Source organism: Electrophorus electricus, chromosome 6 (genome assembly GCF_041902795.1).
Source record: "Electrophorus electricus isolate QZ-2024a chromosome 6, ASM4190279v1, whole genome shotgun sequence".
In the NCBI taxonomy this organism is placed as follows: domain Eukaryota; kingdom Metazoa; phylum Chordata; class Actinopteri; order Gymnotiformes; family Gymnotidae; genus Electrophorus; species Electrophorus electricus.
In genome coordinates, this window is record NC_137502.1 from 24,474,465 (window position 1) to 24,498,943 (window position 24,479).

A 24,479-nucleotide genomic window follows, 5' to 3' on the forward strand; every position below is an offset into this window, starting at 1 on the left:
TGTGTGTGTGTGTGTGTGTGTAATCAAATTTATAAATTCTGATAAACTTAGTGTTGGGATAGTCTCGGTGTACATCCAACTGCTTTCAGGATTACTGGAGATTGTAGAGGGTTCGTTTAGTTTTTTTGGTTTTTCGCTTGGCCAAACCCTCTTGAGCTCTGCAGTATCCGCCTCGTTATCCCCTGCCCTTGTTCCCCCCTGAGCTTCCGGCGTCTCCCCGGCTGCGGCACCGGCCTCCAAATGAATCACAAACGATTGCGCATTCTCCCAAATGAGATGTTCAACCGCGGCCCTTTTTTTTTTCCCGTGTGTGTGCCGCTCTGTTGTGAATTACCTTGCCTGATAATTGGATTTAAAATCCAATTTGACAAAAAGCGCAAAATTGGAGCGGCCGGTGTTTGAAGCACTGAAGCACTCTATTAGAGAATTATCTACAGGCGGCTATTAGAGGGAGAGAGAGAGAGAGAGACAGACGGGCTGCTTTATTGTTCCTGAACATGGAGGAGGGTTTGTTTTTTTTTGACAGTTTCCTCATGCAATGATTCAGACTTTTTTTTTTTTTGCTCACAGAGATATTTTTAGAGCCCTTAGCTAAACAGAATATTACCAGGCAGCATGACCTCTGGACCTGCGGCTCCCACCGCACCCCGCGGCACCAGGAGTGTCCGCCCTGCCTCCATCCCCGGCCCCGCGGAAGGAGCAGGGATGTGTGATCGAGGCCGTCAGTCACCACGCACAGCTGTGGGGAGAGAGGCAGGAGCTGCGTAAACCCCCCCCCCCCAACCTGCTCCATAATCACACGGCCCCCTGGGGACTGCAGAAGGAGGCCGCGGCCAAAAACGTCAATCTTCCTCTATGCCCGGCGAGGCCGCCGCCCAGAAAGCGCCTCCTTCTTTCCCTGCCATTCATTTAGACACAGCTGTTTCAGCAGAACCGCTAGCTGGGCAAACAGCTGTCTTTTTCCAAATGATGAATCTTTAAATTAAACCAAGCAAGGAAGAGGGCCAGATAACAGCCTATCCTCTCATCGGCCTGGAGGGGGCACGATTGCTCTTCCCCACCATGTCGCCTCGCCTCCCTCCAAGGTCTGACTTCAGCCTACCAGGTGGAGTCAACTGGAACATTTCTCATGCTAGACTCTCCTGCACTTGAACCCCAGATGTGTTCTAAACCCGCTGCCTTTTCCGCCGGAGGAGGTCGGTTTTAGCTCTGACAACTGATTTATTGGTCATCCGAGCCTGCCCCCCCTCCCACACCCACCCTGACCCAGAATTCAATGCTGGAGAACAGATTAATAAATCCACCATCTTGATTCTCGCCGCTCTGCTGTCTGATCCGGAGAAGCACCTTAAATGGATTATTGATCCTATGACCTTGCTTTAGTTCTTAAAGTTCTTCTCTTGCATTTGTACCCGCGACGTTAGCTTAACCCACGCCGCAGACGAGGGGGCCAATCAAACATTAGCTGCCCGTGTTAGGCCGTTAACGACCTGGCACATTTCACCCACGCCCAGAGACGGACGCAGCCACGCGGAGAGCGGAGGGCGGAGGGCAGCACAGCCCTGCCGCCAAGCCGGGTGGAAGCGAAGAGATGAAACATCGCCATCATAACGGTCCTGCCGAGGAAGGAAGGCTACGTTGAACCAATTCCATTTTGCCCTGGGATTCATTGCCAAATTGATTCAGGGGTCGTTTTCCACAACATAACAACACAATGTCCTAGACGCCCGAAATTAGAAAACAAAATTAAATCAATATGGGTTTTTATTGGAGTTTAAAAAAAAAAAAAAAAAAAAAAAAAAAAACACCAAAAAACCAAAGAAGGAATAATAATTCTGAGGGAAGATGTATAATTTTGGCAGATATACCTCTTAATTATATTTTAGATCACGTGCTGCGGGTTTGATAGGACGGAGGGGAGAAAGCTCACCGTAAATTAAACGTTACATTCTCTAGAGGAGGAGGAATCTGCCACTTAATCAACTGCCTGGGCTGATGTAACAAATGCATCCCCGCAACGAAATGTCCTGGCAATTTACTAACCGCGTATCGACATTTCGCAAATGGCGTCTTGGGACGGTTCGCGCGGATTCGCACAGAGACGCGACTCGGGACAGGGCTCACAAAACGCACAGGAACGTGAGCACAAACGGTATTATTTCCTAATTACATTTGCATTTACACAAAAGGTTGCGTTTACAAAACCTTGACACCAAAGGCTGCCTTTCAAATCGCTCGTTTTCACTTAGAGAGCAGTTCAGTGGCATTTCAGTAGCGGTGTCACCTGTCGTGCATGCACACTGAGCAGATCATTTCGGAATGTATTATCTCGGCATGTGCGGCAAAAAACGTATTGAATTGTCTTGCGGTGGAATTTTTATTTATTTATTTATTTTTTTGACTCTGGGTGATGGGTTTTTGAGGAAGTCATCACAACCTTCCGAGTTCTTAAAGTTAGAGGACAGAAATCACGGAGTTGTAATTGTGCATGTTTCTTTCGTTTTCTCTTCACTCGACAAAGTTGCTGAGTGCATGGTTAAGACGCGTTGCCGGTCGTTCTCGCGATGACCAAGGAAAGGCCGAGCCAAGACTTTTATTTTGTCGAATGGGACGACAGCTGATTGGCGTGCGAGTGCAGATGGCCCAGCAGAGTGGAAGGTGCTCTGATTGGTCCTCCGCTCTGCTGTGCTGCGGTGCTGTTTACTCTTAGGGGGGCACCGAGCTCAGCTGTCAGCTCAGCCCAGTCTGGATGACCCCTGGTCAGTCAGGACTTAAAGGACCACAGCCTGGTTCTACTGCTGTTCCACCTCAGCCAAACAACATCATGTTGTTTGTGAATGCATGTGTGTATTTTGGCACGCGGTGGAACCTAATGAACGCGACTAGGTGATGCTCTTCTGGAAGACACCACCCAGCGGTCGGTTTGTTCCGTGCGGTTCCTCGGGTGCTGGACATCATGAGGTCAGAGGTACAACAAAAGCCGCGGCACGTGTTACGCCGTAGCCTGCAGAGCTAATATTCAGGGTATTACGGCAAAAGCTTCACTCTGAAGATAACACATACGGGCAAACGTGGGCAAACACAATGACATTTGAAACCTTTCAAATCTGCTATAGATGGTGGAAATCCAATTGCCCACAGCTCATGAGCGCCATAAGATCTCCAGCCAGGGCTGCGGAAGCCAGTTTTAAAAATGGGTCACGGTATGCACAAAAGATGTGGTTCACGGTCCACGGTGGGCATGTGTGGTGTGTCATCATGTCACGTCAGGCCATGACCCCCACCTCCACCCACCCCTCACCCGCCCACACGTCCTTCTGCACAGCTGTCAGAGCTGCACTGAGTCACCCTGGCAGCACACATGCGTGCCCACTGGGCTCAACCACGCCAGGGGGGAGGGGAGGGGTTGTAGGGGGCTAGTGGAGGGGTGACACTGGGTCACAGATGTGAGGAACACAGCCAGACTCTCACTATCGTAGACGCAGGACACAATAATGCCTTGATTATACCTCGGCCAAGCACTGTTGGGTTGCTGACAGACGGGCCAAGGAGGCGTGGCTAATTTGCCGGCCAGTACAGCTTGACTCTGTGAGTCACGGCTGACGAGCGCAGGAGCCCTTTAATCAGGCACACTCAGGAACTGCAGCTGCTCCCACAAACATCTCTCCATCTCCACATTAAACGGCGGAGTCAGTTGAACGTGAATCACAGTGCGCGGGCGATCGGTGTGTAGCAGCGGGGCCCAGCTGAGCCATGTCTGTGGAAACTGGAAGGCCGCTGTGTTTTGAAAATTTTGACTCTGACTGCTGTGGTTAAAGTGGAGTTATTGACAACGCTCCCCACTGTCTCCGATGCTCAGTGGGTGTAACAACAGTCAAAGTGTAAGTTCAGCGCAAGTTGCAGTGTTGACTTGTTGATGTCAAAGTCTTTGATGTATTGACAAAGTCACCACAGGTCTATATGTGAAGAGCTCTGTCAAATGCAGACTAAGCTCCGATGTGCCTCTGCTAGTGCTACATTTGCGCCTTTGTTTCCGTTCCTCCCCATTGATGCGCCATCACTGCCCCCCTGTGGCTGAATAGCGTAATGAAACTTCTCCCTGCAACGCGTGCAAATGATTTGAATATGGTTCTTCCTTTTTCACACGAATGCAAAATTAAGACGCATTCTTGCTCAATAATAATAATTAAGAGCTTTTTTTTGGATGAGATGCTACATTAAAAAAGGAGTAACTTTGACGCTCCATTGTGAAGAACGACACGTCTGTAGCCTCCTTTTAACAGGCTATTTTCTTCAAAAGGTTTTTTTGTTTGTTTGTTTTTTACCAATAACAATCATTTGCTAGAGTACCGTTTCATGTATCATTTTAGACGTAAGCAGGTAATGTTGATGTACTTCATTCCACGTTTTAAGCCAATATGAGGGGACTGCGAGCACATATCTGCCAACCCCGCAGCCGAACCGGTCTTCCTTATATTCTACCTCCACAGTGCATGCGACCGTGTGGTGTAATTCATAGCGTCGTGTCGCTATATCAAACGAGCCGTAACATCGCTTAAAAGACGTGCGCTCTGCACAGTACGAGCCGATGCTTATGGCAGTCCAATAACGACTTAACTACACCGAGCCGGACGGGGAAAAATCCAGCACCGCACTTTGTTTCACGTAAGCAACATGCAAGGTTGTACTGTTCCAGAAAAACAAAACGTGCAAAGATCACAGCCCGCGCTCACAACGACACGAAGCGGAACGACGGGGCGCGTAAAAATGGAACGTTGGACTTAAGATGAAACGCGGAAAAGTTTTCTTACGAAACTCGCCGTTTACTGGCAGCTAGCAACAGACCAAATGACAAAAGGAAACGTAAAACTCGGACCAGGAGCTCAGCTGACCTAATTGAAGTAAGCTCGGCCAGTGCTGAACCGTGGCCCTGTGGCGTGCGCCCGTGCGCGCTTCTCTTCCTCTACCGTCTGACCCGTGCAGAACTGGTCCCGGCGGGACGTTGTAAAGCGCTCCAGAAGTGGACGAGCTACAGGGACACACCGGAGTTGCCCGATGATTGAGTCATGTATTTGTCGGCACATGAAAATTGGAAAAAAAAAATATTGGACCTGGTCTATTTTGGAATTCCGCGTCAATTAGGATTGCAAGGGTGCTGGGTTAAGCCGCGCCGGAATCAGCACGTTTACTATTGCAAGTCTTAATGAAATCGCCCCAGGATAAGTCCCCCACCTCCTCCATCTTAAAGACCGTTTAATACATGAGCATTGTGGAAAGTGTTGCTAGGTCGGTCGTTCACGCAGCTGTTTCTGTCGGTAACGACATTTGCTAACGCCGTTAACGAAGCTGTAAATGGCAGCGCATACCAGGCTACACCAACTGGACTATTCCAGCTGCGGCGTTACCGAAACATGAACGGAATCGGTGCACTGGACACACGCTCGGGTCTCTACATATGAAACAAATCGCACGAATTAAAAAGTTTTTGACTTTCATGCAATAGCTTGTAGCCTTCAATTTACCTGTAGTCCTTTTTCAGCCTTATAAGTACAGTATTGAACAGCATTAAGAATTTAAAAAACAGATCATTCAGGTTGATAAGCGTCCCGTGAATCTGAACAGCCGTTCCGCATATTTTAATACGCATGTTTTTATGGGCACGCTGGATTCCTGAATGCGTGTGGATAAGAACATAGGTGATGCAATCTCTTTGTCATTTGTCTCTTTCTTTCTTTCGCTCACCCACTCTCTGATTCATTTTCTTGTTCACCCCTCTCTCTCTCTCTCTCTCTCTCTCTCTCTCTCTCTCTCTCTCTCTCTCTCTCCCTCACACACACAAACAAACACACACACACACACACAATGGTGTTTCATTGTACATTTGGACAACACAAAAATGTAGTTCTGTGAGAGGAAAAATCCAATATCTCACAAGTGACTCTATCAAAGTCCAGACTAGTGGCTAATTTAATCCTAAGTAGAGAGAGGGCACTGTGACAGCTGCAGGAGGGAGGTGAAAACTACCAGAACTCTATAGAGCCAGAGGACTCTGATCACTCAGAGCAAAAACGAACAGAAGAAAAGGCAAGGGTGAGAGAATGAGAGAGAGAGAGAGCGAGAGAGAGTGAGAGACAGAGAGACAGAGTGAGAGACAGAGTGAGAGAAAGAGAGAGAGAGCGAGAGACAGAGAGACAGTGAGAGAATGAGAGAGAGAGAGCGAGAGACAGAAAGACAGAGTGAGAGAGACAGAGTGAGAGAATGAGAGACAGAGAGACAGAGAGTGAGAGAATGAGAGAGAGAGTGAGAGACAGAGTGAGAGACAGAGAGACAGACAGAGAGTGAGAGACAGAGACAGTGAGAGACAGAGAGTGAGAGACAGAGAGACAGACAGAGAGTGAGAGACAGAGACAGAGTGAGAGACAGAGAGTGAGACAGAGAGAGAGAGAGACAGAGAGTGAGAGACAGAGAGAGAGAGAGAGAGAGAGACAGAGAGTGAGAAAGGTTAATATTGAGGGAAGCACAGGAGGCTTTGAAAGGGAAGGCTGAGAGAACTCCTAAGAGAGAGAGAGAGAGTGTGTGTGTGTGTGAGTGTGTGTGTGTGTGTGTGTGTGTCAGTTGGGTCCACATATGTGTGTGCATGTGTTTGTCACTCTGTTTGGTGGCCTGTCTGTCTTCCTCACATAAAGAAAGTTAACAGAACAGAAAGAAGTTCTGTTTACCTTCTCCCCAGCTTTTGATGTGCATGAGAAAAAAAAAGGTGTGCATCTCTCCAAGAGTTTGACACAGGCAGTTCCAAAAGCAGACAAAGATTTCCAACCTGGTGTTTACAAATACGGAGACCCAATCCCAGCTGTGCTATATGCCGTGCTGTTACCTGCACTATGAAGCTGTAATTTGCTCTTGGCTTTACTAGTTGGCTTTGAACTAGCATACAGAAAAGCTCGCTCACTCTCTCTCTCTCTCTCTCTCTTTCTTTCATTCTCTTTCTCTCCCTTCCTCTCTCTATCTAATCCACCACTACATGCCCCCAAAATGCTTTCTCTTCCCGTAGAGTCAGAGGCTTGGTGGGTGACACCTGACGGAGACAAAATAATTGACACCCGAGGAAAAGCGGCTAGCGGGACCTCAGCTTTCCGCCAGGACTGGAGCGCTCTGACCTCGCGACGTCCATTTATCTAGCAGAGACACACCACATGCCTCGCTGCACGGCTAGCTGTGTGCCACAGGCAGGATGGCAAGATGCCTTCGGAGCAGATGTGCGGCGGTTAAAGAAAACACCCATTTTGGCGCGATCTCATATTAGCGAGTTTGTGTTAAGAGTTTGTTCAGTTCACGGTACTCACTTAATTCACCGTCAACTGCTAGATGTGCACGAGCACCCTATATACTCCACACGGCTCATGCGGCTGTAATCAGAGTGCTATTCACGAGAGATGCTATTCAGGTTTGCTTGTGCAGACGGGAGAGGGAGAATGGGTGATTGTGTGTGGGTGAGAAGGTGCAGCCTCCTGTCTGCAGCGCGGCAGTAATTAAACGGCGAGCGTGGCGTGGCGGCAGTGATGGAACATTCCGGAAAGCTCTGCCTGGCCGCATGCCGTAGCGTGATTCTGGAGTGCAGCGTTGGGGTCAGTCAACAGAGTCACGGCCTGCCTGTCCAGCTGGGCCAGTAAAAACTGGAGGACTGTAATTAAAGTAACACCTGTGTGATGACAATTCCTGGCCCCCTTATCATGACAGCACCGCCTTGGAGGACTGAACTTCAGTATTAAAGGTTTCCTACCTTGGACAATGAAGGCACCCTATTGCAGGTTCTAGTTTGTTGTAGAAAATAATGCCTTCTGTAGTGCTGTGATTCTTTACATCTGCACTAAGATAATGAGTGGATAGTTCCAACTTCAGTTTCAACCTGTAGGGTCAATAATTTATTCTGCACTAATACACTGAGAACTCTGACAAAATAGCCTTGAGTTTCGAACATTAGTGCTAAGCTATGCAAAACAGTGTATAATCGTGACTAACAGATGAAATATGAATATTTATGTTTGCATATTTACAAGTGAAAACAGAAAGCACAGAAGAATTAATTCATATGTTTTGCTCGGTGGGTTAAAATTAAAAGTTAAAAAACACATTAGCCATCTAGGGAAGAAAAAGTGCAGCTATCAAAAGCCCAAGTGAAATCCCTCTCTAGCTAAGCATTATTGGTTGACCTGACCTTACTCATGAATTTATTTATTACAATGCCATATTCATGGACATACCGAGCCCAGTCTGTGCCTTGAGAATGTATTTATGAATACTGTCTTAATTTTGTGTTGCTTTCTAATGAAAACATTCGATGTTTGATCTATTTTATGCACTGTAAATTTTATGTAAAGCAGAACAAACCCTTTGAGTGGAAGTTTATCAGTAAGTCTTTGAATTACACAGCCATTGTTACAATTTAACTATACAATTAGTTATGGTGTAACATACCATATCAGTAGTCGTGTAATGCAAAGTTAACATGTCAGTGATATTCTGTAGTCAGAACGGATCCCTTTTACGGACGTATTTCTAGATTACTAGTCCGTTTCTTAACCAGGTCTTTACATGTGATATCACAGAGTTTGGATTTAATGGACGGAGTAACTGCTTGATCACATTCAAGAAATATCCAATTTTAATACTTATTTTTGTGTTCAGTTCCAGATGGCTCTAAACTATAAACACCTTCAGGGCTGATCCGGCACTTTGTACCAACTTCAGTGATGGTGTAGTAACTTTCTGCAGGCTTGTTTGGATAAGCTTAGAAGCAGAGTGGACAGTGATTGGCTGGAGGAGACTAGCTGAAGTCTCCAGTCTGACACTGTCTGCCCAACGCCTTCCAAATCGCCCCCCCCCCCCACACACACACACACACACACACATCTATGTCATCTGCTCCACTCCCTGCAATTTCAGCCACACTCTCAAAAAACCTGACAAAAGCTCATGTAAGAAAGCAGCAGAGAAGTGTGTGTGTGTGTGTGTTGCCATAAACACATATGGTTTTATACAGAACATGCCTTGACTTTGTTACATGATTTATTTCCCTTTTCATTTACAATAACATATTTTTCATGTATGTTCTTTTACCTACTTATAGCTTTGTATTGTTTTTTATTATATTATTGTATTTATTATCGTGATGTTTTTATTATAAAGTTTCATGGATTCTATTATAATTTTAGTACATGCACGTTCCATATGCACAATATATTTTTAAGCACTGTATATGGCTTTATACAGATCATTTGTATAGGGGTCTAAGGTTATCGAATGCTTTTCAAAGAAACATTAATTACCACATTTACCATAGACAAAGTTCAAAGTGCCACATTGCTACCCAGACACAAAAGTAAGTGGGTGTTTGTTTGTTTTTTTATATTAATAGAATGAAGTGCTTACATGGATATCTGTTTCTTCACTGGTAAAACCATTCCATAAGCAGTTATTTTGTTTATGTAAACTTTCTTTTCATCATTTCTTTGCATTAAGGTTTAGATTTCTGAAGATATTGGAGATACCAAGGGTTCAGTGATAGAATCTTTCCTATCATTCACTAATATAAAGTGTAAGACACATTTTCTCCATTGTTTACAAATGATCGTTTAAACAACTGTAATTGGAACATCAGATTGTGTCTTTACGGCTTCTGCTTTTACTGACTCTGACCCCGTCCATACCAAGGGGGCGACATTTTGTTAAAACCTTACTCTCACAGCCAATCAGCTGTTGACATCCCGTCAACAGATGGGACAAAAATGCCTCTGTGTCATGTTTATTCAGTGAAGACTAATGACAGCTTTATAAGGAGCAATGACTGTAGCAGTGATCTGCCAATGGGCTCTTGCTTGGGGAGTCACCTGCCAGACCCCCTGGCCCATGTGCATCCCCCTGCATGGCCGGCCCAGAGCCTCGCTCTAGCTGCAGTTCCCCCGGCCTCCGGTGACCCGCAGCAGGTTCGTATAAGCTGATGAAAATTTCAACAGGCCTCACTGCTTTATATGTAAAACCACTTACAGAAATAAGCAAGTGGGCGGGAGGCCAAAACCTGCAAGCCCGAGACATTTTGCGCCACCACTGTATGATTTTATTCATTACATTTAATTACAGTCTTTTCTTTTTGTCCGCATGCACTCCAGAAGATGATTACTCATGTCTGTTGCTCCAGGGCTCATTTTTGCTGGTAGTGAACATACCGCAAAGTAGCGCACCCCCCGCAACTACGTGAGCACGTGTTGTCGGATTAAGTGCACACCCTGTCTGAGGTGGCGGGGGTACGTTTGTTTCTGTGTCCTTCAGGAGCCGTACCTCAATAGGTGACTTCCACACGGGGATTATTGACCACGCTCACCCCATCTGAGGCCACGGCAGCAAGGCAATAATTAATGCAGCTCCCCGCTGGAACACGAGCACTTTTAATAAGATTTGCACTGCCCTTCTGACATTCGTGTGGGAGTCCGTGTGCGCTCCGGAGCTGGATGGGAGCTGTCATAAATAGTAACTGCCAGAAATGTGCGCTCAAAACCAGGGAAGTGTTTGTGTGTGTGTGAGAGAGAGAAGGAGAGAGCCACTATATATCTTAGGGTCATTTATAAGAAAAATAATCAAGACCATTTTTTTAAATTGATGGAGAGAAGCAGAAAAATGCTGAATTCATTCTTCTTTGTAACCTTTGTGTGAGATAACCGAGCTTTGCTTGTGTGTGTGTTTGTGTGTACTGCATATCTGCAGGAGCCATACACATGCTCTGCCTCCGTTAGACGGAAGCAGGAGCCGCGCGCGAGATGCTCGATAATGGCTGCTACTTTGATTCTTCGAGTGAGCAATTTTGTTGGAGGGGGGAGAACTCAGATTCCCACGTGCCTGTGGGAGCCCCTCACCCCCTTCATCCGTGTCCATGCCGGGCCGCGTGGGCTGCGTCGGTGAACCGTCCAACAGGAGAGGTTTTGTTTTTGGTTTAGTTCGTGTTCAGCCTCCTCTCCCCATGCCTTTCTGCCCCCGTTAAAAACACGCTGTCAGATAACGAAGCAAACGGACTCTCTTTTGGCGCATGTTAGACACAGCCCTGCTTCTTTGGCTAATTGGCGACATGTTCACTGGCTGCATAGATGAAAGATGCTTTAAGAACTGACAATTACAATTTACTGTAGTTGAAAGAAAATAATTAACCCCATAAGACAGTGATTTTTTTTTTTGCTTTTTCGCTTAAATGGTCTTGTAAATATCTGAATGCACTGACGTCTTTGTTCTAGCTGGTGTGGAAGGAGATGTTAAAGTTAGGTGTTTCTTAAAAAGAAGAAAAGACAAACAACTAGAGAACAAACTTGAAACGGTGATAAAAGAAGTAATTTAACTTTTAAACAGTTTAAGTGTTAACTGGTATAAATACATTTCCTAGCATGTAACTTTTAAACAGTTTAAGTATGTATGAGTGTGTGACAGTGTGTGTGTGTGTAAGCATAAGGATTTCAGGGGTTCATGTCCTCACCATCAGGGCCATATCAGTATGCTCTATTAGTGCAGTGTTTGTCTTCTTCTTCTTCTTCTTGCTTTGATTTGCAGTTAGATAGAATAGTTTTGTTTTGTTTTGGTTTTTTTATCTTGGAGTGTTTAGTAATGGGTTTCTGTGTTTACTGGGGAGGTCAAGGTGTGTTCGATCTCCGAGCAAGACTAACGATGTAGGTGTTCACGTTCTTTAAAAGTAGATTTACGTCAGTGTAATGAATCAGTGGCGTTGGGTGGGAACACACTGTCCACCCCACCCAACCTAACCCACCTAACGCATCATATGAACACATGGCATTTATCTTAAACACCACCCCAGTAATGAAATGATTGCTATTACTTTGTTAAAAATAACAAATAGTTAAGAGTACTTACAATATTTGCTTGCATATTAATAGTCAAACTTATATGCTTAAGCTACAGGATTGAAATAATGTAAAGTATGATCTCAATCAAAAAGTTAAAACATTATAAGAGAGGGGGGATTCATCTGATTCCTTTTGATTCCATATGAATTAAGTTGCAAGAAATGGCCCGGATGTAAAACCCAACACAGGCCTAAATGGAACTATTCGCAGTGTCTCATATGAGTTGGTTCATGCAAATTCTTACACCTTTGCATTGCAAGTGAACCATGAGTTAATGTAGACAGCTTGCCTGTTCAAACATCCATACTTGTTTAATTATCAAAAGTGAAAAACGATAATTGATGTTTTCTCTCAGTTCGTTCAACCTTAACATATATTCTTTTTTGCACATGACAAAGTAAAGAGCTGTTAGACAAATGCAGTGGAATAAAAAGTGAATCAATTTCTTTTAAATGTTTTGCAGGAAGTTCAAGTACATTTCGAGACCCCACTGCCTACTGCTGGGTAAGACAAGCTGCTGTTCCCAAAGCTCATCTCTAGCACATTTATAGAGGCACAGACTGCTGGTTCTGTTGCACTGGACTGGCAAAAGAGACATACATGAAGAGGAAGAAGGAATGTGCACGTTTGGGGGATTGGGGGGTGGGCATCAGAGAGACAGCGGTGATCTCTCGCTAATATAGTGTGATCGGGTCTGCCTCAAGCAAACCCAGCCTGGGCCTTGACAGCTGGTGTCCCCACAGGTGTCCATGAAGGGATCGGTCAAAGAATTCGTCTGGACGTCAGAGGAGCAAACCTGGCAAGTTCATCAATAACAAGTGTCCTGGAACCATTTCTCAAAGCTCCCAGCTGGGAATTCCTCTCCACAACATGACAATTCATACCCAAAGTTCAGTGCAAGGTGGCGTTGCATCCTTACATAAATACAACTCCACATTAACTGCCACACCTTCCACAGATCTGAGTTACGCCACTCATTAAAAATACCCCAATGCCTTTTATCCTCGTGCAAATATAATACATAAATTGTGAGAGTAAACAAATCGAATAAAACAAAAAAGAATAAAATGTGCATGTGTGTGTCACCATTTGCAAATAGATTAACTACACATTTCATGGTTGTTCTCTTGGAAAAAAAAAGTATTTGGAATCAGTACAAACAGAGTGCTCATCTATCATGGTCCTGTTGTATATTAAGGCTTGAATGTATTCATGTAATAAGTGAGCAAGGCTAACCCTATTATAAATGTTCAGTGGAGCGTGGTCAGGGTGGACCCATGGTGACGAACACTCGCATAGCTCACTTTCCTTTTTCCTGGCAAACTCTCCATGTGCTCATGAGCAAATGTACCACTTGTGTCTGTGGTTCCACAGACAGAGAGCAAGCGAGAGAGAGAGAGAGAGAGAGAGAGAGAGAGAGAGAGAGAGAGAGAGAGAGAGAGAGAGAGAGAGAGAGAGGGTGGCAGGTTCCTCAGTGTAAAACCACTCACGATTTTCTCAGGCACTGTAAACAGCCACTGGAGACCCAAAGACTCACCCATGACCTCAGACCAGTGCTCGTGGTCGGAGCACTGGACTTCCTCCCATACTGCTCACACAATCTCATTATTTAACATCACGCCACTTGATCATGTATAAATGAATCATGGGAAATGTCAGGGTGACGCAGGACAATTGAAGCAAAAGCCAAGAAAAGAGGACTGGGTGGGTGGCCTTACGTTCTTGAATAGTGCCTTACAGGTAACACTGCAGCGTCCAGTGGAGTCCATGTGACTGCATGTCGATGTGCATCAGTCCCAAAGCAATGACCATGCTTCCAAGGAAGCTCTGGGATATCGTGATATTCCAACATTAAATACATCAAATGGAGAGAGCGCAAACAAAAAGATCAAACAAAATAGGATCTGGCTGGATGGGCCTTTGTCACGTTCTATGCGACAATGAACTTCAACAATATAACATTTCATATTAATTTTGCAAGAAGGGCACTCTGCGCTGTAATTGAATGAATAATTCAAGACTCCTTGGGATTATGAAAAGGTGTTGTGGACTTGCTAGTTCCAGACCTGTGCAGCATCTTCCCACAATGCACTTCTGGCTGCTGACCTTTCCACAGACTCACATATCAAATGGGAATTTGCAGCTCTTGTTTTTACAGAATGGGCTTTTCAGTTTGCTTGTTGTTGTGTGTGTGTGAGTGTGTGTGTGTGAGTGAGAGAGAGAGAGAGAGAGAGAGAGAGAGAGAGAGAGAGAGAGAGAAACTACATTGCTGACTGCGTGTCTCCTCAGCACGCTTGTTGCCTGTAACTTAAGGGGATAAGATTTTAAGGGCAAAAGTAACCACTTGGGTTTTTATGGTCAATTCTTTGAGGTTTGCTCAGCTTTTACTTTCAGGAGAAGAAAAATGAAACTATATGAAATATTTTGACGCTTGCTTACACACACACACACACACACACACACACACACACACACACAGACATAAAAGAGATAAAATATTAGAGAACGACGGAAGCCAAAGCTGAAGCCCCTGCCTGCTCAGTTCCTCTGGGTGTGTAGAGTGTGTGTGTGTGTTTTTTTCAGGGTGTGTAGGGTGTGTATGTGTTCCTCGGGGTGTGCAGAAGCATCACCACCAGAGATGCTCTCCTGTGCCTTCAGCTGGGCCATCTCTACCATGGCTCCGCCCAGCCCTTAACCCCCAGTATGTCCTCGCAGACAGCTCAGCCTGCCTTCCATGTTCCAGTCTGTAGACAGATCAGTAAGCACGAAAGAAACAAAAGAAGCACTATGCTACACTCACAGGTAGTGGATAAAAGGGCTCTTTGCCATCAGTGCTGCAGTGTAAACAACAGGGGTTTGTTTAATATACCCTGACATTTTAGTGGGTATTATAAGTGTATGTAGCTCACAATAAGCCTGTGGTTTTCTAAACCATGGGGGGCTGTAATCTCTATTTTCTAAACAACAGTTGGGAGTTTTGGAGTTTTGTATCTTTTGTAAAAATGCGTAAAACGTCCATCAGACATTTCAGTTTCCTACTCGTTCCTTCCAGCCTTTATTTATTTTCCTGTTAAAGATGCAGCAGGCCAGACTAATACTAGATGGCTCTGCTTCTCGGAATCTCTCCTTCTCCCTGCAAGCTTCTCCTCCTGCATGCAAATTAGTCAGCATGTCAGAACGTTCTCTCAGAAAGGTCCCCTCCACACTCTCTCTCTCTCTCTCTCTCTCCTTAGTTGAAAGTCACCAGACAGGACATCAGTGCCCTCTCTCGGAGATAGCGAATAAAAGACAGGAAGACGCTCGAGGAACCCAGGGGACGGAGGACGGCATGAGAAGGATGCAAAGACGAAAATGAGCGAAAGCGAGGGAAGGGAGAGGTGGGATGGGGCAGGAGAACTCGTCTGGTACTTACATGCAAAGCTACCCATAACCCACTGCTCCCAAATCCATCAGTGGAGTAGGAGAGCTCTACTCTATTAACGGTGCAGATGCAAGTCCTGGTCCTAATCGCCTTTCTGAGCTCTGATCATGCCACTGACCGTCGGACGGGCGGACCGTCACCAGAAGAGCGGTCATGACTCCAATCTCTTCTGGTGCTTGGATGCTGAATGCATCTTCCCACAAGTGGATAGACTCCATCTGACAACCATGAGTTGAAATAACATGGACCTCGGTACATACAACCTCAAATAACTGAGCAAAAAAAAAACAAAACAAAAAACCTACCCAAAACAACGATAGTTGGCGGCCTCCACAGCCAGCACTCTGGGCTTAACTACAGCCTGCTCCTACTCGTCATCGTGCTCATCCGGCTGTTTGGACCACCTCGACGCACTGGCACGTTCCTCCACTGAAAGACTAAATGGCTTTTTACTTTTTAGCAATCTCCTGACTCTGCTAGTCCAACACACGCGCTCTCTCTCTCCCTCCCTTCACCCTGTAGCATATCAGTATAATCTCTCTCCTCTCATTTGACCTTGCTCCCTTTCTCTCATTCTTCCTCATTTGCTCTCCTTCCATTTACTTCTCTCTCTCTCTCTCTCTCTTCCTCCCCTCTGCCAGCTCTGGCTCTCTGTATGAAAGGCTTCAGAGCAGAGTGGCCGAGACCAGATGGCAGTTTGTCATAACAGTGTCTCTAAGCTTGGCACCTCGCTCTGAAAGAAGAGTCTGGAAGCATCAGCAAAGCGTCCACCCCACGCGTCCCCGCCCCCACCCCACCCCACCCCACGCCACGCACCCTCTTGCTGTTGCATTTTGAGAGACTGCAGAGTACACAGATGCACGTTTGACTCTTACAGGACTGCGGCTAAACAGCTAAATGGCTGTGATAAGAGAGTGAAGAACCCTTCCACCACCCAGCAAAGCAGTGAAAAGCGTGGTGAAGAAGACGAGCTGTGTGTGTGTACATACATGTGCTTATGAGGAAGTGAGTTAGAGACAGATCAGTGCAGCAGCAAAAAATGATCAGAGTCCCATTCCGCAAAATCATCATAGTGTTAAAATCATCTTAAATGAGAGTATAATATTCTTTCTACCATCTAAAGATGAGCTTTGTTTTTTCTGATGCTCTTGGGAAACCCAGTCCAGATCAGACGCTATCAGAGACATCTGGGGAAAGGCAGGAAGCTGAAAGCAGGTGGGAGAATTGGAATTAGGACATCTTAACTAGCGAGCTGCTCCCGGCGCCGCTCTTGGCTGAGGGAAGTTCATTACAGTGTCCCATCTTTTTAATTTTCTCCACGTCAGGTCAGAGCCCGAAGGGTCCTGCCGTCTGCCAAGTAACTCGGGAGGCGGGCAGCCGCCGATGAGAGCCGTCGCCCCAGGAGACAAAAACGGAGATTGCCGGAGGTCGGTGTGTTCTGTGCACCATCCCGTGCGCTTCCCAAGCTCCTGGCAGATTCTGCTTAATGGGAACCCAAGCGGCACACGTTCAAGGGAAAGGGGGATGCTGCGGCAGAGCGCGGAGTCCTGCCGGGCCGAGCAAACTCCCAGCAAGTCGTTGGAGGGTCTCCATCTGCTATCGGCGGTCCCGGAGCTCATCCACTTCTGCTCTTAAGCAACGCTTGGGAAGGGCAGGCGGGGCTGATCAAAGCCCAGCTTTTCTTTGAAGTCTAAACAATCTTAAAACAGAAGTCTAAGAACAAACAAAACAAAGGGAGGGCAAAAAAAAAACCCAACAGAACCAGACTTTACCTCGTTTGAACCACTTTCTGCAAAAGCTGTTCCACTGAAATGATCACAGGCCATCAGCTTGTCCAAATGTGATGCCAAACCAGAATGTCTGCTTTTAGCATCATATTCCCCAACCTCTAACTATACATCTACACATACAGAACCCACAATGTCTGTCTGTTCAGAGACAACACGCCCGTGGTTCTAATCCAGCGCCTCCCAGGCTAGACCCGTGTGCCTCAAACACGGATAGCGGACTCATAGAAACTCGCCATCCCTGAAATCAGTGTGAAATCATCCGGGTTTCTGTTTTGCCTGTAGGTATGACGCCATTACGAGCGCAATCAATCATTTTGTCCTGGAAATGTTGATTTCGCCTACGCTACTTCTCTCTCCCAAGGTACTTTTTCAATCGTGTTGCTTTTACATAGCACGTAAGACTCTTTAATAGGCGGCTAATGCGCCACGTTCGCACTACGTACGGCCACGAGCCCTACACTTGTCCAGAGAGGCCTAGATCTCGCGCTCGTCTTTTCCGAGACAGGTTAATGGAAGTGTAGTCCTTGGCACGTCAAGGGAACATTTAGCGCGTCCGTTTTAATTCTGGCTGTCCACGACCGTGTTGGTTTTTATTCACTCTGATCCCCCTCAAGCCTTGAATTAGCACGCGAGGTTCGTGCAAGTACCAGGCGCAATAATTGGGTGAAGAAAAACGCAAGAAATGAATCTTTTCAATCAGGGGCGTGCGGCTGATTGTGTAGCCGAGTCAAGGGAAGCGGATCCAGCTTGAGACGGGCGCATCGCGAAACAAAGCACGCCTCGTTTCGCAACAAATAACCGCTGTAATACCGTATAGAAATCAGCAAGTCCCGTCACATCCGACACGGCGGCAGCCTCCTGAAATGTTTTGTTAAGCATTTATTTTACATTCCTCGCTCTCCCTTTCTCGCGCGTCCTTTGTATGAGCTTGTCAAGGAACAGAGGCACGCGGGATGAATGACGAATTTTGCACACACGCAGCAGTTTTTTTCCTTCAACCCGAGGCAAACACCATATGCAGGGAGAGGTCTTTCACTAATAAAGCACCAAGGCCTGTTGCACGCTTACAAAACCGACAATATCCAAGCGCGTTCTGTAGTCTCGGGCAATTAAATGCCAGCAATAAAATGGTTTTAACGGATTCGACGTATGTTAGCTCACGCTGAACGCTTCTATGTGATGAGCTATTTAAGACTGTGACAAAGGAAGTGTAAGATGCACTGAATGCGCAGTTTGATAACTAATTAATCTGTCGGGTTTTTTTTAAAGCATAGCAGATGTCTGCTAAATCTCGGGCTTTTTCGAGTGCTTCTGGTGTATGTAAAAATTATCCACCCTTTCCACGTCCACTTTTGCGTCACGCTCCTTTTCCCCCAACAGCTGTGAGTCTTTCTATGCATCCACCTATTTGCCACGTCGTCATTTGATCAACGCTTCGCTTCATGTACAAATCTGGTCATAACTCACTTGGGCTCTATGGCAGCTGTTAGATAACGTCGATCTTTGATTCACCGAAAATGAATCAGTTAGATCAGTATAGATCTGTGGTGGCGGTCTTATTTGTGGGTGGAGTCCCACACTGGTTAAATCCTCACATTAAAGGGGCCGCACCGATGTGCTACATCCATTACTAATATGTGACCGATTCCGTTTCTTAAAAATTTGTATCAATAAATATAGGGCAAACAAAAAAATAGAATATCACGTTAGCATCTGTTACTGACTTATATCGTCAAACATATTAGGAAAATCCTTTCCGTAAGCTGGGCATAAAAACTCAATAAAAAAAAAAACATTTACTGAATGTTCATTCACCTGCTGGCTGAAAACAGACTGTGGTTTCGTATTTAGTTCGTTTAACATGTCGGTCAACAGATGCTTAAAATATTTGCCGTATCCTACGTTTATCACGACTGGCTTCATAGTGCCTTCAAATATTACATTTTTGTGCGTAAACTCGCCTGGATGAAATTAAACAAACGGGTTTGTGATTTATTTTCCCCGAAGAAATGCGCAGTTGAGTATGTTCTCACAGAACACTCGATATTCAGAAACCACCTTGCGTTTCTTCCACATATTCCCATATCGTTGCATACCGTTATGTGCATGACACTGGACACTTTTGTAGTACTATCCCTGCTTTCACATCAAACGTCTTCACGGGCCAGTTTTAGACACACCCCCAACTCCAGGATAGTTTCAGAAGTGTCAATCAACGATTGAAAAACTCCCTAGAAGCCCATTACTCCCAGTGACCACAACCTCCTCGTGTTCATATATGATCCTGACACACCGCCCTTCCCGTTTCACGGTTCCAAACACGACCGCTTGGACGCCTGCAGTTCACAGCGGAGCCTCCTACGCGCCCGTGTGTCTACAGTGCCATCTACCGGTAGCACAGCGAACTCCACCTCACACTTACACTCAGCTTTCAACGACGTCCCACTATAACTCCACCTCTTACCAGGACACGCTTAGAGCAAACTTTCTAAGGTTTCTAAAGAGTGTTTTATAATATTTTATACGTTCTGCCAATTTACACTCACTACAATTGCCTTTATTCGTTTGTATCATTTTCTAAAACTATACTCCCCGCTTCCTCCTCCCACGCGCCTTCGCTTTTTCAAATCCATGTATTGGTCATCGCACGTGACACTTCGGGCCAGCTCCTGGTGGGCTCTATAACGTTTCCGACTGCATCGTAATTTCCTTTGGCTTTAGCAGAGGGGAACTTGCTCCGCCGATTGCTTATCCTCCATTTAGTCTGAGCACAAAGGTTTTCTAGAGACCGCATCGAAGTCAGTTGTGCGCCTTACTTACACGATATGCACGCGGTCTCGGTAGTGACAGGGAGCCCTGCCATGCCAAGGACTGCTGCTCATATTCACGTGTCAATTAATCATTGAAAAACGTTGGTTTGAAATGAAGCTTTAAGTATATCATAGTATCCGTTTTGCCAAATAATGAGATTTAGATTTTTTTTAAATGGCATCAAAAACGTTATCTACATATGGAATGCCCTTGAGGAGAGAGCGCGCACAATTTTAACATATCATGTGGAATCAAAGAGTCACTGCTATCATAAATACCCACTGCTACGAGGGAGAGGAAAAATCATGAAGAAAACTATTTTAGTGCACAGCCTAAAGTCTTGCTGTTCTTGCGCTGATGCCGGCTTCAAACCTTTCTTTTATTCCAAGGAGTTTAAGTCACGCCACAGGCATCGCGCGCGTCTGTGAAGTCCGCGATCTAGCTCGTGCCGTCGTCGCGTGAGAGAGGCGTTCCTTCCGTCCGGTCTGCCGTCAGCGCTTCATCTCGCTCCCCTCCGTCGCAAAGCACGACGACGATGTCGGCGGACGTCGCGCCGACCTCCGTTTGTATTTTTGCGACGACGCCGATTTCACAAAAGCACCGAAAGAAAGCGAGTGAGAGGGAGGGCAAGGAAAGGGGGGATTCTTAAACATGCAGGCGCGGATTTTACTTTTTTCTGTGAGACGTGACAAACATTTGCGCTGTCAAATTGTAAACTGAACTGTGTTCTTCAGTCACGGCCGTGGTACTTTTTTTAATTGGCATTTTGGAAACTTTCTGATGCCCTCATCGCTGTGCTGGGAAACGGAGAGAAGACAAACAGCTTCTAATAAAGCTTGGATATATAAAGGGTATGCAAACTATTGTTAAAAAGCTGGCACCAAAGCTGATGAAATTCTGTTTACAGACAGCATTACAAAGCCCTAAATGTCCTAATTGCGTATAACTGCACGCTCTTGGGCTTTAATGAATGCTTCGAGGGAAGGAGAGCATAAATATATTAAAGTACAATGGTGCATTAGCTGGTCTAGGAGGTGTGCATTTGTAATTAAGCGACTCAGGTGCGAACGCTGAGCATCTGTTTATAATAATTACAAATGCACTGTAGACAGCGCTCGGAAGAGATTAACGCCGCATTACGCGCTGCCCTGACGGTCGCTCTGCTGCGGATAACCGCGTTTGTTCCTTGCCTGCGCAACCACTGAATTTTTCAAAGGAACCTCGTTTGTGTTTGACGGGGAGCGCGGTGGGTGAGTAATGCGGCGAGGGCGCAGCGGGTCAAATGGAGCGGCGCTCCGAGGTCTTCGCTGCGGAGGTGTGTAACTGTTCTCCTGTAGCGTTAATGTCAAGAGCTCCGTTGTCTGCGGGTCGCCTCTGGGAGGCAGCCGATATCAAGTCTATAAACAGTAGGCCCACGAACGCTCTTTTTCTTAAGCGTTGGATGCGTTTATGATCTTTTTTTTTCCCCTTAGTGAACTGTGACTTGCGGATATTTATACACTTGGGGAGCGAAGAATCCGCTGTCTGTTCTGTTTATCTTGCTTTTCATATGTTATCACGAAACGTCTTGACAGCAAAGGTCGAACGTTTCACACTGTTTGGTAAACCCAGTACATTTGCAAAGCATTAGAAAGACCACATTTAAAGGTATCAAAATACGAGTTACTGGACGCATTAGCATACTTAAACATGCATTTTTAATGAACTCGTGATTAACTTTGCAAATAAACGTACTTTTTAAGCATGCTAAAGTCAGTAACATTTTTATTAACTGAATTATTTGTGATTATTCAAGAATTTTCTATCTATCTATCTATCTATCTATCTATCTATCTATCTATCTATCTATCTATCTATCTATCTATCTATCTATCTATCTATCTATCCATCCATCCTTCCTTCCTTCCTTCCTTCCTTCCTTCTCAAACTGGATGTTTTTGAAGCACACCACTAGTGATGGCAAAGTCCCATCTGTACCAGGCGCGTTTTACTCCAGTTGTGGCTGTTCGCCGCTGTGGCTCGTAAAGGTCAGCGTGCGTAGCTCCTGGGTACCGCCAGGGGGCACTGTGTCAGACGCATGGCTCGTGCAGCTGGAGGGTGACCTCGGAGAGTGTAAGACTTATGAATGACTCCGCGCAGCTGGAAATAGCAAGGGACTGGCGCTGCACTTCTCAATAGCCCACGGATGACAGACTTACTTTGTGGGCCGTAAGTGGGCTAATTAGTCTCTTTCCATCCCGGAGGGCTGCCGTGTCGATGTCTGAAGCCAGAAGAGAGAGGCCAAATGGCACGGGCCAAGGTTCACGATGACAAATGGGTCCATCGTGGGCCTCCCGATCGCTCCGAGGTGTCGGTTTCCACAGAGCGAGTTTCTGAAAAGGCCTTTCTTCTCCCAAAAAAGGACTTACAAAAGATTGAGATCGGGTGCGTTATGACCCATGTCCACTAGATGGCAGTAAGGGACCAGTTGTCTAGGCTAGGCTGTGTCGCGTTCTCACTGGCTCTTTTAAACATATTCCGAGTGTTTCGGCATGTACATCAAAGAGAAACAAACACGGAAAATATTTTGTTCATCTCTCTATCTGAATTTCAAGATGCCCCATTTGCCCATGAGGATGTAATTTTAAACATTTGGACACATTTGGTTGTGAAAACAAGAGGATGTAAGTCCAACTCTGGACCGATATGGTTTTCAATATTACATTTCAAATTTAAATGTAATGTTAAATCTATGTCTGGAAAACCAACTCTTCACATATTAAATTAAGTAATTAAATAGGTAATAATAAAACTAAATTAGTATTTAATTGGTTTCTATGAATTAAAATATACACATTTAAACTGTAAAATGATTCGTTCTAACTCAAATTAATTTTTTTTTAATTCAATGAACCTTAGAAAGGATATTAATAGAATATATAACAGATTACCATTCTGGTAACATATCACTTGTGTTTCAAGAATATAAGAAAATAAAACATTTAAGGTCAATTTGTGTGTGTGTCTTACAGAGTGTGCTTTTTTGGGGGGGGGATTTCTGAAAACACAATTTCATGATTCCCGTTCGGGGCTACATTGCTAAGGCAGTGTACGAGAGCTCAAGGTGCCTTAAGCCCTGCAAACAATCTGCTTCCCAGTTGCTGGCAGGCCTGTAGCCCTGAAACCAGAGAACACTGCGGCATCTCCTACAGCCCTGAATGATAAACACGTGCCCTCCGCCTTCCATGGGGTGACGGTGCCCTGGCGCACGGACGGGTCACCTCCCTCACGCCCGGCCACTCTCACGGCCAAGGGTTGAGCTGACCGTCAGCCCCGTCCCTGCACATGGAGCAGCAGTGGGTGGCAGCTGCAGCCAGGAGCATTTGGTCAGCCGCATCGTGGCGTGGTGTGCGGCTGCCGGTTTCAGGTCAGACCGAGGCGTGGGTTCGGGGGTGGGGGTGGTGGTGAACAGGCGACGCCACCCAGTCGCATTCTGGGGATGGTGGCTCGCGCTGGCAGTGTTGTGATACAGCACCTGGTCGCAGGCTGCCAGGGCCAGGAGCAGAGCTCTAAGCCTCACCGATGCAGAGCCGCTGGGCATCACAGTCACGACCGGCAGGCTGGGAGTCCCCCAGGGGCTCCAGACCGGAATGCGATGGACACCTCCTGTAAAACCTTCTGACACCCCGTCCATATAAACACTCACACTCTTTGTGCCTGTGCATCTCACAATCAAAGTCCCTGTCTAAATATGTTAGATAATCCTAGTGGTTCACGACTACTGGGAATGTCTTCGATCATGTGGTATAAGCCATGTGTGTGTGCACATTTTACTGTGTGACATAGATACATGTAAGAATACACACCCAACAAGAGGTTTTTGTTAACAATGAAAGCCGCTTGTTTTCCCATCTTGAAATTGATTCTTTAAACAAAGTTAAAATCACCAAACCAGATTTTAAGGGTGAAAATCCAAACGGAAGATTGTGGCTTGTTTTCGTCACCATCACAATCTCACGCTCCCACTTAAATAAAGTTGTACATAAACCCGCGATATGTCATTTTGATGCAAGAAAAGGTAACCGCACTTCCTTTTTCTTTCTTCTTTTTCATGACTTTTATTTCATTGTTCTAATCAAGTAAGATGTTCCCAGCGGTGCATTTGGATCGTTTCCTTAATTCCTGTGCCGACTGTTACTGAGATCAGACGTGCATTTGTGAGATGTTTGTGGTGCGATTTATTCCTTTCTTTGGTTTCACTGATGCAAATAAATGTGCTTTGTTGATTGTGTACACATTATTTGTGTCATTTGGACACAAGCTTTGATGATCGTAAACAGGACATTTCCAATGACAAGATTAAATTTATTTTTTGTGGACTTGTATCATATGATTATACATAAATACATTTTCACATAATTTTATACATATTGCAGATGATTTTATACAATTTTGTTTATATAATTATATTGCCATGGGGTGAAGAATCCAGATTATGGTCTGATGTTTCTGATACTCCCACTTTTCAACTGCGTACTACGCCATCCACAGTTTTTTTAAAGAACAATTTCTGGTATC

General features: G+C 45.6%; 1 long non-coding RNA gene across 1 annotated transcript; it reads left to right on the forward strand.

Annotated features, from left to right (window-relative positions):
- Positions 1-1,910: 1,910 nt before the first annotated feature.
- On the forward strand, positions 1,911-15,263 carry LOC145658530 (uncharacterized). Its single transcript, XR_014124103.1, has 2 exons — positions 1,911-2,152; positions 12,364-15,263. It is a non-coding gene; the product is annotated as an uncharacterized LOC145658530 (long non-coding RNA).
- The last annotated feature ends 9,216 nt before the right edge of the window (positions 15,264-24,479 follow it).